The sequence below is a fragment of the Myotis davidii genome, unplaced genomic scaffold (genome assembly GCF_000327345.1).
Source record: "Myotis davidii unplaced genomic scaffold, ASM32734v1 scaffold331, whole genome shotgun sequence".
NCBI lineage: Eukaryota > Metazoa > Chordata > Mammalia > Chiroptera > Vespertilionidae > Myotis > Myotis davidii.
In genome coordinates, this window is record NW_006282208.1 from 393251 (window position 1) to 401023 (window position 7773).

At 40.2% G+C, this 7773-nt stretch overlaps 1 pseudogene; it reads left to right on the forward strand.

Annotated features, from left to right (window-relative positions):
• Positions 1-5677: 5677 nt before the first annotated feature.
• LOC102761521 lies at positions 5678-6078 on the forward strand (annotated as a pseudogene).
• Positions 6079-7773: the final 1695 nt, after the last annotated feature.

Below are 7773 nucleotides of genomic sequence, written 5' to 3' on the forward strand. Positions count from 1 at the left end.
GGGGATCGAGCCCACAACCCACATGTGCACCTGACTGGAATTGAATCCAGGACTCCTCAGTCTGCAGGCCAACCCTCTATCTACTGAGCCAAACAAGCAAGGGCTGTGACTACTTTTATAACTAATTTCAAGAGATAATAGCAAATATACTTTATTTTTTTATAGCCATGTGCTGGAGAAAGCTAAAAGGGAAAAGGCCAACAGAAAAAAAAATACACTGCTCCAAATAAAAAGGATCAAAAATGTTCATTTACATCTTTCATTTAAGATGGACATAGGATAAATTATGAGATAGAAATGTAGCATGTGCAATTTTATGAGTATTGGGTGTGGAAGTCTGAGGAGTAAAAGATAGGTGACAACAGTTGTAAGCCTGGTGACTGAGAATAAGAATAAAGAACAGGAAACTAGGAGGAAAACTTATTTAGGGAAAAAGAAAGAAGATTATCTTTCATTCTGGCATGTTTAGACAGAGGTTGCAGTAAGCATTACATGATTCTGGCATATTTAGACAGAGGTTGCAGTAAGCATTACATGCAGGAGAGAGTATGGCTGAATATAAGGCTTGAGTTTACAGTTCCAGATCTTTTAGAAATTTATTTTTTAATATTAAACATTTGGACATTAGTATCCTGTCCTAGATCCTCAATTTCACTTCTAGTTTTCTTAGATGCAGTGAATTAATCTTGAGATGGGAAACATAAAAGCCTCTAAAAACCTGTTAGAAATCAAGAGCAATAATACATTTCATTGACACATATCCAATTTACTTAATAACTCTCTCTCTCTAGCAGAGGAATATATTGCCATCAAAATAACTAGTGAACTATTTAGTTAAAGGATGTAAAAAAATATTTAAATTCTTTTGTACTCATATAGCAGGACCATAGAGAATAACAAAATATATGTAGCCTATTAGATTATAAATATAATTTAGATATCTAAGTAAATATCTATCTCTGTCTTTCTGTCTTCTCTCTCTTTCTGCCTGTCTCTCTCCATCTTAAAAACCATAAGAGTTCACCCTGATATTCCCAACCCAACCTCCTTTTCTTCCTTGCCATAGTTGTAGTGTCTTCCTCTAACAGTGAGAATCCTGTTTCTCACTGCCCTACATATGTTTGCTTATTTTATTGATCTTCCTTTATGCAATCAATCACCCACTGCTGCCAGTTATCTGCATATTTAGCTTCCAATACTATCATTCAGACACGGCTGCCACTGTCCACCCCTGTGTCATCACCCTTCTCTCCCTGCCCTAAGAAGCCAAAGTGTGCCTCAGGCCACTCCCTGCATGACTATGCCCCTCACCCCTCTAGGCTCTGAGAGCATCTGGGTTGCCTCCCCATAGGGATGCCTTTCTCCTCACACGTGGTCTCCAATACCCTGTGCTGGAAGACTCCTACCCTGCAGAATCCCTCCTTACCCTACACAGCTCTAACACCACCTTTGGGCCATCACAACTCAACCTACCTCCTTTCCACCTCACATGTAGACACATACTTTGCTTAGTCTTACTTAATGATATAAGGAATAAATTGTTCATGAAAGAAAGGTGACGGGGAAGGGGGTGAGATATATAGATTTTAAAGTTTAGTTCATGAAAAGGGACTTGATCTATCACTTCATTTTTTAACGGGCTTTTTCTAAATGCCTACTATGCCTCAAGTATTGTGTAAAAAGATACCAGAGGCAAAAGAAGAAAAAAAGAATGAAAGAAAAAAGATATCAGGGGTGATGCAATAATTAGGAAAGAAGACTGGCAGCAATGGGTGATGGGTTGCATAAAGGAGGGGTCACTGAAAATCAGCAACTACCTCTCCAGGGCTTAGAATCTTTAGGTGTTTGTTACCTCTTGTGCAGATAAGAGCTACCACAGCAGTCCCAAGTGCTATCTTTAGAAAGGCCTGAATGAAAGATTGTTCCTTGGTTGTTGGCACCTGGAAAGTTGACTCACAGTCAATAGTTAGCCGATGAAGGTTCCTGGGCCTCAGCTATGCAAACAAATGGTTTATGCAGAACACCCTCTCTCCTCCTGGGAGTGTGGACTATTGTGCATGCTAAGTAGAAGGTGATTTCATGACCAGCTTCCAGCCAGGTCTCCCATGGGTGTCCTGGGCAGAACATCGCACACGTGTTGTGGCATTTCCTTACTGTCACCTCATAGGATAGCATAAGAAAATCACCTCATGAATTCCTGCAGACACTGCCTTTTCCCCATATGAGTTAGCCATAGATCTTTGCTGCTTTGCTGTGATAAATCCTTCTGGTGATTACACCTATATGCTGACTCATGTGAGTTTTATTTTGTAAATCTCTGGGGCCAGCCACTTTGGTGATACCAAAAACACTCCTCAACTGAATTTTAAGTTTGCTGAGCCAATTTTTTGTCAGGTGAATATCGCATCCAGGGCATGTGTGGGCAGAGGGTTCAGCATAAACGAAAGCATGGAGGTGGGCGTCAACGAAACGTTGGGGAGACGGGAGGATGCACAACGAATTAATTCTTTCCTAAGCAGTAAGTTTCAGGAAAGCGGTTGCAGGAAATATAAGCACCAGGCAGAGCTCAGCAATTCTTCCATTAAGTATTACTTCTTAATACTTTAGAAGTTTTCACAATGAGGAACAGGTGAAATTGGGTGGTTCAGTGGATATATGAGGCAGCAAAAGAATGTTAGGTTTTTATCCTTATTACACTTTTGAGTAAATTATTTGTGCTATTATAAGTAAAGTATTAATAGTCTAGAAAATTATTAGCCAGTTCGTTACTTATATTCTACATTTTCAAAAATAGAATCCGGATTGAAGTTCTCTCCAACTCAATAGTTATTGCAATAAACTATGGTGTGTTTTTTCTATCCTATTCATAAATTCTGATAAATATCAGAAGAGGCAATAAATGTTGCATTCAATGATATTAGCATTTTGTTTTATATATTTTGGGGTGTTTGTCAGTTTAAAACTACCTTGTAAGTTTTAAAATAGAAAACCTCACAAAATTAAATTTATCATTTATGTGTTATATGTAATATGAAACGATGTATCAACAACTTACAATTCAGTGTCTGTAAAATACTAGTATAGTGTCTGTATGGATGAGGCTGCTAAACATTTGGTTTTAAGAACAAGCTGTCCATGGGTAGGAGGAAAGATGGCTGCAATCTAGGAAAGTTCTGTCTGCTTGCTCCTCGCACCGGACCAGGCTTGTGGCTAAACTGCAGAACACGTGACTTGGAAAACCAGCTGAAAAATAGCTGATCTGAACTACTGTGAGCAGAGAGGGGGCAGGAGAGGAAGCAGAAAGGATGAGCCAACTTGTGCTCGGAGGCCAGAAGGAAGGTGCCGCAGTGCAGTCATGGCCGCCTAGGAGTGTGGTGTCTCAGCCCCACACAGGGATTCCCCAACCCAGAGCAACAGCGAAGGTAAGAGTCCACTTAGCATCAGGCAGTGGGAATCAGTGAGAGTCAGTCCACCTGGGAGACTCAGACCAGGCAAAAAGTGATTGCTTGCTGATACCACCAACCTGGGAAGTTTGCCCTGATGCGTGTCTGCAAGAGGGGCCATGCAGCAGGACTTCAGAGTGGCAGAGGAGTCTGAGCTGTTCACCCACAGTGAATTAGAGGGTCCAATTATCCTCTGAAAGAATGTTGGCAGAGAGTACGTCTGGGACCAGACAGAGTGCTCTGGATAAGAGGAGCAATTTTTCCCACCTCTAGCAAGGAGGAGCATCTCTTCCCCCGCCTGTGGGGTGGCTCTGGGCTAGATCTGTGCCCATGCATTTGGGCCTGGCAGCATGAAGGGCTTAGACATCTGGACTGGTGACAGAAGCCTCGTCCAGTGAGAGCTGGCCTTGCTGAAAGATAAGAGAGCCAGTGGGGCTGGGTTTTTCTGTTTGTTTGTTTTTACTTTTTTTTTTTTAATATCCCTCCTACATGGGGTGGAGACAAGGGGATGCCAGTGACCCAGGAAGAGCTGAGGCATTGGAAGGAGCAGACTTGCCAGCCCACACCTCCTATAAGCCATGGACCCCATCCCCAGTGTGCATCTGTTTAAACCATCCTGACAGGGACCTGGGTACCCCCCACAGAGCCCAGTCCCCTGTGGGAAGGGGGAGAGCAGCTCAAAACAAAGGCATTCAAGGTGAGAATCAGAGGCAGATCCAGCCTCTGGGCTATGCAGGCCCCACCCACTGGACTACTTGCGATCTGTCCTGCAGGGCTGCCATTAGGTTTCCCAGGGTCAGGCAGGGACACTGACTCACACTGGCCTGCCCCAGTGAGCTTCCCAGGAGGCCCAGGACTGACACAGCAAGGGTCCAGATGCAACAGCATCAGAGCAAAATCCAGGAAACAACACAAATAGTAGCTCCAAAGGTGTGAGTTTTTTTTTTTCTTTCTTCTCTTTTTTCTTTCATATTCCCTTATTTCTATCTTTAAATTTAGTCTATTATTTTCTCTTTCTCTTTACTTTTAAAATTTTTTATTTTTTAATTAATTTTTCTTTCTTTTATTGTTTTTATTTCCCTATTATATATTTTATTTTATTCAGTAATATTACTCTTCTAAAATTATTACTATTATTTAACTTATTTTTCCTCTCTTTTATTTTCTATACTTATTCTATTCCTTGTCACTTTCTTCTTTGCTTTCATATTCTCTATTTTCATTTAAAAAAAATTTTCATTTAATTATTTTGGTCTCATATCTCTTAATACTCATTTTTTGTGTTTTTTTGTTTGTATTTAGTATTTTTGTTATTGTTATTGTTGTATGTGTGTGGGTATGTTTGTGTGTGTTATTTTCAGATTTGTCTTGTTTTGTACTGTCATCACTTTTATAACAATTGGCATGATGTGGTTAGGGTTGAGACTCAACAGTCAACAAGCCTGAGGGCTGAGCCAAGCCACTACCAGACTACAGAAACCAAAACCAAAATTCAAAAGGAAAGTGCATATAACCAACACAAGGGGCATTCCTAGAGTACCCAATTCAGAGGAACACTGAGTCCCACAAGAAGACCACCCTACCAACTCTGGGAGGCATGCAGCAGTTTTACCCAATACACAGGAACAAATGGAAAGAAACAAGAAAAATGGGAAAATAAAGAAACAGGCCCAAATGAAAAAACAGGAGACATCTTCAGAAAAAGAGGTAATGAAACAGAGGCAAGCAGTTTATCAGCTAAAGAGTTCAAAGTAGTGGTTATACAAATGCTCAAAAAACTTGGTGATAACTATAAGGAACTTAATGAGAACAAGGAACTTAGTAGGAACTACATCAGCATGACAAAGGTCATGGAGACCATGAATAAGAACCAGTTAGAAATGAAGAATGACATAGCTGAAATAAAGAATACCTTGGAAATAATCAACGGTAGATTAGGCAGTCCCGGAGTCCTTCCATGCCAGCTTTGTCATTTCTTTGTTATCAGCCTAGCCCAGCCATGGGCAAACTACAGCCCACAGGCTGGATCTGGCCCATTTGAAATAAATAAAACTAAAAAAAAAAAAAAAAAAAAGACCATATCCTTTTATGTAATGATGTTTACTTTGAATTTATATTAGTTCACACAAACACTCCATCCATGCTTCTGTTCCAGGCCTCCGGTCCAGTTTAAGAACCCATTGTGGCTCTCAAGTCAAAAAGTTTGCCCACCCCTGGCTTAGCCCAAACTCACCATGGTGGATACCTTTGCAGGCACCTGGAAGCTAGTGGATAGCAAGAATTTGTGTGACTACGTGAAGTCAATTGGTGTGGGTTTTGCTACCAGGCAGGTGGCCAATATGACCAAGCCGACCACAATCATTGAAATAAATGGGGACACGATCACCATAAAAACGCAAAGCACCTTCAAGAACTCAGAGATCAGCTTCAAGCTGTGGGTGGAGTTTCACAAGACAACACAGATGACAAGAAGGTCAAGTCCACCGTGACACTGGATGGAGGCAAACTTGTCCATGTGCAGAAATGGGACGGGCAAGAAACAAAACCTGTGTGGGAGCTCGTGGATGGAAAACTCATCCTGACGCTCACCCATGGCAATGTAGTGTGTATGCACACTTATAAAAAAGGGGCATGACCTGCCCACTGCTTCACTGACTGATCCTCTGCTAATTGGCTACCCCTGGACTCAGCAACAGATTGCCTTGCCTTTTCCTCTGGCGTTTTGTATAAATCCACCTTGGGATGGGGGAAATTCTTTTGGGGTCAGGTGCACCATCCTGGATACAGTTCCAGTTCCCATTGTGTTTGTTTAACTGCATCCAAAGTGTGCTCTGAGGTCAATAAAGCAGAGCCAAGGCCAAAACAAACAAACAAACAAAACAAACAAACAAACAAAACCAATAACAACACAGTAGATTAAATGAAGCGGAGGACCAAATCAGTGAATTCGAATATAAGGTAGAAAAAAATCCCTCCAATAGAGCATCAAAAAGAAAAAATATATATATAAAGCATGAGGACAGTATAACACAGGGGTGGAGAACCTTTTTTTCTGCAAAGGGCCTTTTAGATATTTATAACATTATTAATGGTCCATACAAAATTATCAACTATAAAAATTAGCTTGCTATATTTGGTCAAATATTTGATTAACTTGTCCCTAATGCCATGGCAGGGACAGAGTAAATGATATTGTGGGCCTTATATAACCTATGGGCTGGATATTCTCCGCCATTGGTGCAAGGGAACTGTGGGACAACATTAAATGGAGCAACATCTACAATATAGAGGTACCAGTAGGAGAAGAAAGTGAGCAAGGGATAGACAACCTGTTTGAAGAAATATTGATAGGAAACTTCCCTAACCTGGGAAAGGGAAAGATAACACCAGTTCAGGAAGCACAGAGAATCCCAATAAAAATGAACACAAAGAGACCCATAGCAAGATACATAATAACTAAAATGGGAAACAAAGACAAAAAATCTTAAGGACAACAAGAGAAAAAGTAAGTAACTTACAAGAGAGCTAATATAAGGCTGTCAGCTGATTTCTCAACAGAAACACTACAGGCCAGAAGGGAATGGCATAAAGTATTCAAAGTAATGAAAAGTAAAGATTTGAAACCAAGACTACTCTACCCATCAAGGCTATCATTCAAAATTGAAAGTGAAACAAGGAGCTTCCCAGAGGAAAACAAAAGGCCAAAGAAGTTTATTCCCACCAAACCAGCATTTCAAGAAATGCTACAGGGACAATTTCAAGAAAATAAAGAAATAGAGAGAGAGAGGGGAACATGGGCATAAGGAATAAAAGTGGAAACAAACAAGAACCTATTAATAATAACCTTAAATGTAAATAGATTAAATAAGCACCAATCAAAAGACAAAGGTAGATGATTTAATAAGAAAACATGACCCATAAATATGCTGTCTATAAGAGACCCCCCTCAGAAGAAAGACACACAGAATGAAAGTGAAGGGGTAGAAAAAATGTTCCATGTAAATGGAAACAACAAAAAGCTGGGGTAGCAATACTCACATCTGACAAAATGGGCTTCAAAATAAAGACAATGACAAGAGACAAGAATGTCATTACATAATACTAAAGGGATCCAGCCAACAAGAGGACATAACTTGGGTAAACATATATGCACCTAATATAGGAGCATATAAATGTATTATAAAACAACAACAACCAACTCTTGAAGGACTTTAAGGGAGAGATAAACAGCAACGTAGGTATAGTAGGGGACCTTATCATCCACTGATATCATTAAATAGATCTTCTAGACAAAAATTCAACAAGGAAACAATGGATTTAAATGACACAT